This window comes from Ischnura elegans, chromosome 9 (assembly GCF_921293095.1).
Source record: "Ischnura elegans chromosome 9, ioIscEleg1.1, whole genome shotgun sequence".
Lineage (NCBI taxonomy): Eukaryota > Metazoa > Arthropoda > Insecta > Odonata > Coenagrionidae > Ischnura > Ischnura elegans.
Window position 1 is genome coordinate 9,233,587 of NC_060254.1, and position 13,252 is coordinate 9,246,838.

The following is a 13,252-nucleotide window of genomic DNA, read 5'->3' on the forward strand; positions in this document are numbered from 1 at the left end:
CCAGTTGTAAGCAGCTCTCTGTTTTGGTGGAATTCTCTCTTCGCTTGGACTATTCCGCTAATAATTTCTCTCTTGCTTCTACCGTCGTTAGTGATCCTGCCTCCCAAATAACCGAATTCATCCACCTCTATCAGTTCTGCATCCCAATTTTGTAACGTAAGCATGAAACATATTTTTTTAAACTATCTCACAAAGGTAATTTTCCTCGATTCTAGAGAGGAAAACACATATCGTTCAAAAATGAGAATTTTATAAGTACATTGTTTTCAAATAAACGGCATTGATAATAATTATTGAGTACTCATATTATTCATAGTTCTTTTGCCTCGCAGGAGTATTTTCACTCCTCCGCACTACTTGTCCTATTACAAACACTTTCCCCGTCTTTTCAGATTTTGTGCACAGATTCATTCAATCTAATCGGCAGCAAGGATCGGTGCGCCCAATACCTTAATATTAAAGAGAACTTTTGCAATACTTCCACACTGATTAAACGTCATCATTGCTCACCTCAGGCGAACCATTCTATTCAACGATTTCCTCGATGTAAATGTCAAGACTTGAGAACATCCACGCGTGGAATGTGTCAAAAAAGGCGACCCTCGAAGTAAAGATTTCTCACGCCACCACCGGTCAAGTTCATTAAAGAAGGAAACGGATTGGAATATGAAAAAACTGCAATCTCGGTGGGAAGGTTCATTCGAACCTTTCCACCTTCATTCGGTTTTCTAATTCGGAGGGTAACACTTCGCGGGCATCGGCAACTCACCCTCGCAGCGTGCGCAATATCTGAACGTCGCCAACGGCGTGATTAACGAGCTCAGCAGAAGCACCGAGGAACTGAATACGAGCCGGATAACGAACTTGGAGTGCACTGAAATGGCCCCTGCCACGACCCCTTATCGTCCTAGTTCATCTCCGACGCCTCCTAGGGGAAAAGGCCCGTCGCATCTGACACCAGAGCTATTAGCGAGGTCTTCTCATTCACCGTCTCCCAGGTCAGAAGTGGAGGAAACGGAAGAGGGCGACGTGAATGAAACCATTCGTCGGCGGAAGCGTTAACCTATCTCCCGAGCATTCGTATGTGGCAGCGCGACCATATCTCAACAGATAAGAAGGGCCTAAGTATAGAGGCCAGGGCGTTATGAGGGCGAATTAAGACCATGAGATCTCGACTTTGTTCCGTCTGCGTGGGGCGAAGTGAAAAGAGCCCGGATCGCGGTGACTGGGATTAAATCGTCCTGTCATTGTTTCTTCCCTCCATCCCAGAGAAACGGTAAGCGAGAACTATAATCATTGTCCTTATAATTTAGGTTTCCTGGGAAAGCATAATCTAAAGGGGCCCTAAGCACGCAAGATGGTCTGTGAACGCTTCACGTACTCTTTAACTGCCTCTAGATCAGATAGTTGAGGAGAAAAGGGCCATTTGGGCAAACAGAAGTCGCACCGAAGATTAAGTGAGGTATATTCCACTTCATTCACTAAAGATCAGTTTACTCAGGGCAGGGAGCAGAAGATAGACATCATCACACCGTCAGAATATGGCGATATGCTGTGGCAAAGTACAGATTTTGGAATCATACCATAGTTTTGATCATTTGGAACCAAACAGAATTACTGAGAGTTACGTAAGAGATTAGGACGGTTCAGGGGGCAGAGGACACTCTGCTTTAAGATAACATTATTATGATTACAGTATTCTGCAGCTTAAGGTAAGTTTTCAAGGAGTACTTAAGAAGAATATCATTGAAAATAAAAAGGTGGTAATTTTTTCATGATCTCTTGACGTGTCACTTGTTTAGCACTAGCGTCATCATCTAACCTACACCTGAACTGAGTATCTGAAACATAATCTTTCCAACATTTAATGCAGTTAAATCTTGGCTACTCTATATACTTTGGATATTTCTTGATGGTAGCGTGAGCTGTACATGAAGGAATGAGCCAATCAAATAATATAAGGCAATCAAAAGAATATAAGAACGTTCGAGTGGGGGATATACGTCCTCTAAAATAGTAATACGCTACAGTGTTACCTGAACACCACGATTTGTTTTTGCAGCTTGTTTCATACCTCAGCCCTCTTCAATGGATCCACACAGTCCTCTACTTCACCCCTCACCTAAAGCCCAGAAACCTCAGAATTAAGATAATTTCGCCCATGTTGAAAACAGTGCTGGAGGGTAGAATGATGGGCAAACGAGGGAGAGGAAGGGATAGAATAGGATTTTAAGATAAAATGAAAGGGAGTAGACCTCATTGTGAATTTAAAAGAAAAGACCATGAAGGGATGGGAGGCTGCCAGAATATTTCTCAAATACTTCATAGAAACCTACCTTAATCAATGGAATACTTTGATAAATAAAAAATACCCCCCTAGGCCTGGTATTATGTCTAACTTCCTCCATGGCCTTTTTCTTCACTCCAGCACGTACCCTGTTCACTTTCTTTCCCGATTTCACCTTGAAGTAATGCTATAAACTTATAAAGCCTTATATTCAAGAAACTAATTAACTTAATAATCGGAAATGTAGCAATCGCCTCATTCCTAAGATGCCTTCACACTAATCGACTCGAAACGCCCTTCTTTCTGAAGCAATTCATTTTTACGTCTTCTTAGCGTCGCAATAAACTCAAAATGCAATAATAATTTAAGTCCTGATTGCAGTAATTGCGTAATTTATCTGCTGCTAATATCCTTAACATTCCTTAACCGCTTTTTTTACATTCCTCGGGCCTATAATGAACTGTGCGTTAGTCAAATGATCTAATTCCTCGAAAGGTCCAAAATGTTCAGTTTTCTTTAGATAAATCAGTATTTAATACTTTAACTTACGTTGTTTTAGTAAAACTTGAGTAAAAAGGTTTCCATTCTCCGACCTTGGACGAAAAAATCTCGAAATTAACAAAGCATCTTCTATGACTTCTAGTTTTTTTTACTAGCAGCAGTATAACGCACTGATTGCAGCACAAAAAAAATCGTATTTAGAGTTTCCTTCGCAATCCACTTTTTTCGGTTAATTAAAGCATTAAGTATACCTATTGTAGCGTAATAAACTAATCGCTGTTTAATACACCAATAGCAGTAAAAAATACTGATCTATTCAAGAGAAAATGCGCTCTATTTCACTCACTGCAGCGAGTACTGATCTATTTTTTTTATATTTGGGACCTGCAATGTGACCGAGACAGTGCAACGTATCCCAACCCGCATCCTCCCTCGCACACAAAAGCACAGGCGAGAGAGACAATCACGGCATTCCTGAACACCCCTCTTTCGCAGTACTTCTATCCCCCCGTCCCCTCGAACATCAAAGCAGAACATAGAATTTTCCCTACCCCGCCCCCGCGGCCTCGCATAACTTAAGGCGGATATATACTGGACTTGACACTGCCCGGACCGGGATTTTTCACTACACCAACACCCTCCGAAGGAACAATTGACTGTCTTTGGCCGCATCTTGTCCACTCTCTCCCAGCTGTAAATCGGCTCTTTCACGCGCGCGCACGCAGCTATTGGCACGCCAAAAGACAATTCTTTCCCCCTTCCAGTGGCGGCTTGCCCATAAGGACTCTCGGACGCCGCCCCTCCCAAATATTTGAAAAAGTAAAAAGAATAAATATCCATTAATTTATAATTAAACATCTAATTAATCAAAGTGTTTTTTCAGTCCCATACATCGAAAGTATTGGAAAAACACGAAAAGAAATGGCGCGAGAAGTTCGTATTTGTAGCCGTGGGGCGCTGGCCAGAACGTCCCAATCCATCCCCATGCAGTTATATGGAGAGTGGTAGTGGTGGGGGCCGCTGGTGCTATGACGCGTCTAACGTTGTGTCTTATGGAGGTCTTGGGACGTCGTCCGAGAATGCGCTGAGCGACGTGTGAGTTGACATCGCTGCGCAGGCCGGCGGGCGTATAAACTGGCGTCTACTTGGTGCTGCCACAGAAAAGGGACGTACGGAATCAGAATGGTCACTGTACTGGGTGTAGTTATACGATTTTAATTTTTAATTACTGGTAGATATTGCTACAGAAAATAAATTATCTCATTATGCTTGCGTTTTTGGGTGTTTGAATTCCGGAACACATAAAATCCAACCAGTTAAAGGCCGTATTGACGTAGGAAAACTATTCTCGAGTATTTGCCACAGTTCTGTTATGATTACGAATTTCAAGAACCTTGGGGAAACTAATGTTATAATGTTTAGGCCTGAACAATGTATTCATATCTTCCCGATGATTAGAAATGCGGTACCTATTTTTCAGATAAATTTATCAAAAGACCTGCAGTATTAGGAAAAATCAGTTAACATTCCCCACTGATTTATAATTTAAGAAATAGGTGCGTGCGTGATAGGGTGAAGGATTAAACATGATTTAACCCGTAAAACGTGACTTTAAATAGAGTCATTCAATGAATGTCAAGAAGTTTCGCGTACAATGCACCTTTTGTGTGTAGGTTCATCATTTTTCTAGCCGTCCTTGTTGTATTAGTTCATGTTCACCTAATTCCTCAGTGGCAGAGCGGTAGCTGTCTGACGGAAAATGTCCACTTGGGTCTGATTTAAGTGGCTTCGAAGAGTTCATATCAGTGCGGAGATCCTTACAGCTCCTATTTGTGGTTCAGAGCCGTCTTCTTTTACGATCTAGAATTTATTTTCTATTATATCATGGCAATGATTTCGAAGACATGGTTATTCCAAGTGCGACCCGTTGGCGTTTCGTGTGTTTGCCACATATGAATCTTAGACTCAAGGAGATGGTGCGTGACGTCTTTTGTTTGAGTGCCTTTGCTGACCTTAAATTCGTCCCTCAGCTGAATCATCATTTGTGGACCACGACTTCTATCTCCCTTGAGTCTTCCTTATAGTAACGCAAGACTCTCCTTAAGAACGGAGTGAAATGAGTTCAGACATCATTTTTGAGGAGTTAACTGTGCTTAATTGCCGATTAAGAAGTTTCTTAGTGCTAAGTGTACATTCAAGAAGACAATTTTGAATTAATCAACAGTGCTCGTTTTTGTTTTAGGGAAATATAGGGAAAAATTGTCCCCAAATCTGTGTCCTGGCACCTTGTTCTTTTTGGTCGTATTTTTCGTCGGCTCATTTTGTGTCGTCCCTTGTTTATTTATAGACTAGTGCCCTTGCTATGTGTTCAATCGGAAAGAAATTGTTGTCCGGCGCTGATTTCAACGAACGTGTAATTGATCACTTTGCTGGACAAAAGGAAAGAAGGATGGACTTGTGCAATATAACTAAAGGCATGTGAGTATTTCAGATTTTGTTAAAAATGTGTGAGAAATATTTAATTATTGATTTTAAATCATACTGTATTCAAGAAGCAACGCGAACACCGCAATCAAAGTTTACATCTACAATAGCAAAGCGCGCGCATTCTAGTAGTGTTTGTTGCCTAGTGGAAGTCAGTGACACTCCCCTCCCTCCTCAGGTGTTACAAGTGTCATTGCTACCTAAATCTTTGCAAATGTCGAATAGATTTGACAAATAACGCATTATGATTGCAAAACGAACAACATAAGTGTATTGCGGGCATATCCGCACGAAGAATGTAGGCGCTAAAACCTAAAGTTACGTATTTTCGTTTGTATTTGCAAAATATCGCAGCAATTATATTTTTATTCTTCAAGATCATTGATCAGTATAATCGAGAGTCCGGACTAAGCGGATCCGCATGAACGAGAGTCTACCGCATTTAGTATTTATTAATCAAGCTTTATTAGGAAAACTAGGTATTTTTGTTGAAAAAAACGGAACATATGGCATTACTAAATTTTATTCCTAGATTGCCGTAAAAACTTAATAAAATACACGAAATATTAAAAAAGTGGAGTGGTGCCCGGTGGAGTGCGCCCCCCCAGGCATTTGACTCACGAGCCGCCACTGCCCCCTTCCCTAGCTCTCTCCCAAGGACGACTGTAGGGCAACAGCAATTCTAGAGGCCACAGTTTATTGAAGAGGACGCATATTTTCACACAGAGTGATTCACATTCATTTGGTCTTAAAAATCGCTATTATTGTAGTAACTGCAATTCCATATGACGTAATTTCAAGGGCTTGTGCGTAAAATTTTACGGTCACGTGGTTACAACCAGGCCACATATACCTAGTCACTAGATATGAAACAAATATTTACATAAGGCATTTTATGTATTTACTAAATTACTTTAAATCTAACAGGTGCCAAATCTGCCCAACTAATGAAGGAATCAATTGAAAAGTTTCTAACTGAAACCTCATAACAGACATTTTTATTTTATTTTGACTTTTTCAGTACACTATGAATCTACAACTTTATATCCATTGTTCGGTGCAGAAATGGATGGACATGGTCGTGGTGGTTCGTGGATGGTGGTTCGTGGAATGAACATATTCGAGAAATAACAGGTCAGGCTAGTCGTGAAATGGGTTTTGTTGGAGGAATGTTGGGAAGGTGCGACGACAAAGTGAGAGAAATTAGCTACTTTTCCCTCGTTAGACCACATTTGGAATACGCTGCCAGTGTTTGGGACCCTCATGAAAAAGGCTTAATAACAGAGTGAGAACGCGTGCAAAGAAGAGCTGCCAGGTATGTGAAAGGTCGTTACGATAGTCTTGTTAGTGTAACTGACCTCTTAGATAAACTCGAATGGGAATCTCTGTCGGACCGTAGATTGAAAAATAGACTAAACCTTTTAGATAAATTGAAGAGCAGTGTCTTTTCTGACGAAGTTAACCATATCTTGCGGACGCCAACGTACTACGGAAGATCAGATCATATAAATAAAATAAGAGAGATAGATTGTAGAACAGACAGATTCCGAATGTCATTTTTTCCACGATCAATAAGAGATTATAACGGCAGCAATAGAACTCGTAAATAGATTGCATGACTTGTAGTGTAGCCTACTAACCTATGTAAAACTTAATGCATGTTTCTGAATTTCTATTCTATATTCTATTTCTAACAGCATATAGTAGTATAGTTTGTTATTATACGGGACGTTTCTTGGACGGTGTGGTGTGCATGTGGGAGTCCAAATGCATGCTGCATGCTGGTGATTGATCACCCCCTGCCAAATACCCTAGAGGTGGCTCGCAGGGTATTATGTAGATGAGATGTAGATGAAACTACACAACTGCGACTATTCTTAAGGCTTTAGACAAAGCCTCAAATTATTTTAGCAGCAGTTTAGTGCCGAAACCTCTAAATTACACGAGCAAGTAAATTTTTTCTTGATTTCCATAAAATTTACAACTTGTTGGTTGTGGAGTTTCTGCAATAAACGATTCATTGTTTATTGCCACTTGAAGACCAAAAAATTAAAAAAAAAGAATTCAAATTTTAGAGCAGCAAAGATTTCTTTCATCGAAGCATCGATTGGATTCAGATTGGATCGACCGCGACCATTAACGTTAAACTGTGCATACTTATTTGATGAGAGTAAGTACAAATTTATACTTTTCGCTATCAGGTAGGGAATGTTCTTTAAAAAGATAGGAGGAAAATAGGGGTACTATGCGGAACTAATTCTTATAACTTCAGATAAAATTGTAATTTGCATTTAAAAATGATTATTTATAGGTATTTTTTATTGACACCAATTTTTTGGCAATGGTACAATTTGTGTAGCATCAAAAACGTAGCGTCAAAAATAAATCAAAGACGAAACTCTGCTCTTTATCGTCCATTCCACAAATCCAGCCGTTTTCAGCTCATATTTAAGAAAGCAAGGAGATATATCTTCTTCATCAAAACTTCGGGCGATATTAATCCGTTTAAACGTGCAAAAGAATTTTAAACTTTATAGGCATGCTCATGCTACGAGGTCATTTCCATTGATCATTTTCTACCTTTCGAGAGGATACGTGAATAGCGAACACCTTGAGGCTGATAAAATGGCTGGCTGATTAAAAAAATGTTTTTTCTATATATTTTTCCACTACCAACAATAAAATTAAGATTAACATTAACTGGATCGCGCACAATATGTTTTGTACAAGGAATATTTCCTTTAGTACACGTAACACAATAACCCTTTCATTCTATCAATGAATTCTACCATCTCCCTCCTCCTTCGCCACGTTACATTCTTCACTTTAACTTTTACAGCATCCCTACCGCTAAATACTCGCTAAATCCAAACCTTCTGTTTCCTCCAATAAACGTTTCACCTCCTCACCCCCCATGTCTACCACATTCACTTTATTTTTTTCTAAGTCGACTATGTTCAACTTTTCTCCGAGCAACCCTAATGTTCGAAATATGAACACAACATACTATCAGTAAACAAATAAATAAACAATTTAACAATTTTTTTCATTTCTTTCTTTCTTTCGAAAGTCTTCATTCCGGCTTTCATCTTAAGGCCTGGTTACACGATACATTAACACGTACGGATTAATGTCTCCATGTATGAACGCGTGAATGAACACGAAAATGTACCGTGTGACCACCCAACTTGTGCGAATGCATGAACGGAAAATAGAACCTGTTCTAACTTGGTTCATGCATTCGTACTGTTTCCGTTCCGGTCCACCAAAATCATTCACGCAAACTTACATCAACTTGTACGTGTTAATGAACCGTGTAACCAGGCCTTTAGCAATACATGAATAACTGTAATCAGCAGTATAAAAAACAAATGGGGAGAACATGAAAATTTTCAAAAGACCTACAGCCAATCAGACGACACCTGAGCCGTATTATTGTCCTCGGTAAACGGTCGTATCGTTTCAGTGTGAAATTGGACTTTCAAAAAGTAACACGGCCTTGAGGATGGGAGACAAGTCGTCTCTCGAAACGTCGGCTTATACGACAGAATTAAACTGGCTGAGAACCCGAGAAACTCATCAATTGTATTCACCAGGAGAAATTAAAATCGTTTTAACAATTTAACTGTTTGACTCATCTCTATCGTAACAGGCTCAACTTCGTGGAGGTTCACGCCGCTGCGTCGAAACTAGTAGTACCACATAAATAAATTGGTGGATTTATACATAGTCTGTTCGCTTTTATTCATTTGTTTGATTCAAGTTCGCCACCAGATAACTCTGAACACCGCCAAAATATGGTAGTATCTTCCTGCGATCGCCATCAGCACATTGCTGGAAGGAATCCAGAAGAAACAAAGTGGATGGTATGAGAGGTGAAACCCCATGGGCATCAAACAAAAGAGAGGCTACTATGGCGAAAGTCGGGAGGAATACAAAGCGACGCGAAAAGGAGATGACAAATCATTTGAAACCCCAGAGGCTTGTACAGCTAAAAGACAAAATTCATCTGAACTGCCCACCCAAATTCTCACAATGATGTATCTCTAAAAGTAAAATATTAGGAATGACATTTCGCTTTCCCACAAAACCTACCTTAACTGAAAGATTACGCCTAAAAATAGAATGAAATTAACATACCGCAATAATATGAATAGAACGGTAGCATTTGAGTGTCAAGTTGATCGAAAAATACGGTCATCGAAACAAAGAAAAATATTTTATGGTTAGGTTAATCTTACGACCTACACGGTTGAGGTCACTTCGCAAACTTCAAGGTGAACGGTCTTTCTAATGCAAAGATTGAATACAGGCATATGTAGAAGATACAACCCCAGCCACTGAATGAAAAATAAAGTAGGGAATAGACATGGCACATATTTTCATAAATTTGGACGGGTGATATCACAATGATCCCGGGCGTATTTTCTCAGCTCCGAAGGCAAAACCATTAATCTAACCGCTATCTCACAGCTGGTGACAGCGATTAATAGATGCCTAGCCACGAGATTTAAATGGCCATTGCCGCGCCAAGAACCGGAAACACAGGACTCTCTTTTTAAAATAAACAAACGCTCCCATAAAACGCATCCAAAAGCAAATAGGTACCTACACACTGGAAAAGGGGCAATCAGATATGTCACGGTGTCGTCCAGGTATTCAAGATTAATGGCGACGCTCGTGAGTGTAACACAATTCCTTCTTACCTCGCCCTCTCAACCCATCCATCCCCACTTCACTGAGCCCAAATCTTCTCCACGGAGACACCTCAGAGAAAGAATTCGTAGACTCAAAAGACGATTTCCTGTCACGCGTACTGTATCACAGAGAAAAAGAGGGGCTTATAAAAAAGAAGAAGAAGAAGAAAACGAGAAGAACTTCTCACTAACGTGACAAATAACTTAATCCGTGTCCCAACTCTTTAGGCATTAGTAATCATGGATTTGGGCGGCCAAATTTTGGATAGCCAATCCAAAAGAGACAAAAGAGAGAGAGAAGAGAATATTGGGACATCCTAACGAAGGTGTTGCCATCTGTTGGGCATGGACCAAATGAAAAACAAGGTAAATTTGGAATGATTTAAACAAATGAAGAACGAAACCATTCACATCCCACATTTTTAACGTTCAAGTACGATTGCGTGTCTCGTGCAAGTGATTTAGAGTTTTTGATGTTGCAGAAGAGCATTTTCTCATCGTTTTAGTATCTTAGGAAACCTTTTTCTTTTAGTAGTAGTGAAGTAGGGGTATTTTTTTAAATTCGTACCTTTGGTTAAATATTAGTTTTTCACGTTTCTTTAGTAGGGAGTAGCTCATTTTGTTTCGAAAGTACGAAGTACTTCCCAACATTGGCAGCCTTGTTGCACTTTCTCTGATCCTAACGACGCTTCCCACACTTTGAATCGTGGGAAATGGAGCACTCATCGATTACCAAATCTGTCGACCAAAATGGGTGCCTAAATTCACTCCTCTATGCTGCATAACGAATTGGGATACCCTTTTAAGATGGCGTCCTGCCCAAATCCTAGGATTTAGGTACTCAACTGGCGAATTGGGACTCGATTTTAACGAATACATCTGAAACCACAAGAAGACTAGGGAAGAAAGAGACATTGAGGTGAATTTCTGCATGTCTCAGGCGACATAAGCACCAGCTGCTCTTAGAACATCGTGGAAAACTAATACATATGAGATACGTCACCTAATAAGGAATGACTTTCCACGTAAATGACGATGAAGCCTATAAATCCATTTAAATATTAATATACTATTGATTCGTAACAAATGTCATCATACACAGATTTGCATATACTGACTATACATGAAGCATGTACCATGCTGAAGAAGAATGAAGTTTTAAATCGTGAACAAATAAAATCTCCGCTTAGGGACTAGATTCTACAGGAAATAACATTTTAAAAAACATGAATTGATTCTGTGCTTTCTCCGCCGCTACGGCCGAGCCCTTGCTTTTCTTGTTTGCAATATTTCCGTGTGCTCAATATTTGTGCAATATATTTTGAAAACACGGTGCTTTGTGCATTATTTTTTTAATTTTGGTGATTGAAATACGCAAGAGATACCAAAATTTTCGAAAAAAGAAGAGTGAGCATGCAATTTACTCTACATCTACAGAATACCCTGGGAGCCACCTCTAGGGTGTTTGGCAGGGGATGACCAATCACCAACATGCAGCATGCAAGAGAAGCGCCTCATGCACACCGCACGATCATAGAAATATTACGCACACTAGCAAAATATAAATGCACATTCATGCAAAGACAAAACTTACAAGTGGTAAGTAATTCGTATTGCAAATCCATACAAGGTTAGAACTATGGAAGGACAAAAAAACGTGCAAAGAGTCGTCCTAGCGAGTGACGCCATTAATTCTGTTAATTGAGACACCGTTGCTATCCTTTATAGCATGAGGGAAGAATGACATTTTAAACCTCTCTGTTTTGCAGTCTATTTCTTTTGTTTTATTCTCACGATCACGTCTACCACAGTACGACGGTAAATGAAGAATATGATTCACGCCGTCTGAGAAAATATCTTCTTCGAATTTACTAGGTAAATTTAGCCTAAACTTCGATCTACGCTCTCATTGCAATGGGAAATCACTGGGTAAATTATAGGTGGTACAAATGGCCAAAGTTTTCGAGGCACCCTTCACACTTTAATCAAAGAAAGTCAGTCAGGAAATATTTCGTGGCGATAGTTTCGCACCGATAAAACGCGGCAAGCGGTGGGCGTGCGCGTGAGAGAAAGCATAGGATTTGCACACAAGCGTGATACACCCTGGAGCTGTCTGGTTGCCCAAGGGGCTCGGCGGCAACGTGGTAAATGTGCTCCAACGGGAATTTTCCCCCTCAAAAAAAGTAGGTGAACACATTAAGGTGAGCACGTTTTAGCGACAAAAAAAGCAAACATTCTGTCATATTATATTAAGTATGGTAGCAAATTTCTACCAGTAAACTATTCCCTTATATACGTATCTATATAACATGAAGCCCCTTAACGACCACTCATTCATTCATTCATTCATTCATTCACGTATACAAATGTTTGGGGTGAACGAGACGAGATACGGCAAAAAGTCTAATGAAGACCCCCTCTTAAATTGTCTGAAACCCCAGGAAAAATTATGAAAACACTAAATTTACAATTATTTATCAGTCTATTCATATAAAATTGAGTGTATGGGGATTAGTTCAAAAAATGGCCACCAAATTCCAATGGCGGCGCGGCAGTCATACAAGCTAACAATCATAGCAACATATTTGTTTATGCAAACAAGAGGAGCTAAACTGGGAAAGAAGATAAAGGAAATGAAACGAAAAACTGATAAATATAAGGTAGGAAATTAAGAAAGTAATAATTGAAGTGTCTATTTCTTTGCGTCTTCTTTCCGCAAGAACAAACACCTGTTTAAATCAAAGCGCATTCAAATGAAAAGCGGAGAAATGTAAGGTAAGAAATTAGTTGTTGTTTTTGGTATATTACATCGAGAGTGTGGTGGTTATTAATTTCAAAGTTAACAAGTGCTCTAAATGCCATATTTGAAATATGATTCGTGCTGTTGACTATAGTTCGTATCTTGTTGGCGATACACGATTGTAGTAGAAAGACTTTTAAACAAGTCTTACATAATATAGGTTGGTAAAAATGATTTTATTATCGTGTTTTGTGATGGTGATAACTTTTTATTTTTGTTTACGTTCTTTTTTCCGTTAATTTCCTTTTTAATGTACAATGTTATCCGTGAGCTGCAGGAGTGAATAGGCAGTGAATAATACAATATGGAAGATAAGTGCAAATAAAGGTATTTCTTATTCAATTATTTGTCTTGCGAAAATCACGTTTCCTTGAGTGACTAAGTTATTCAACTGTGAAAATTATCGAAATCTTGACATTCACAATGTCTTGTACACCAAAGGCTGTGATCCGTTACTCACTCCGTTCTCACCAGAGTTATTGC

The 13,252-nt window shown here is 39.5% G+C and overlaps 1 protein-coding gene across 1 annotated transcript in view; it reads right to left on the reverse strand.

The window, feature by feature from the left end:
* Positions 1-13,252, reverse strand: part of LOC124165881 (lysine-specific histone demethylase 1A-like) — a 63,369-nt gene that overhangs the window by 40,880 nt on the left and 9,237 nt on the right. The gene's annotated exons all lie outside the window — the stretch shown is intronic.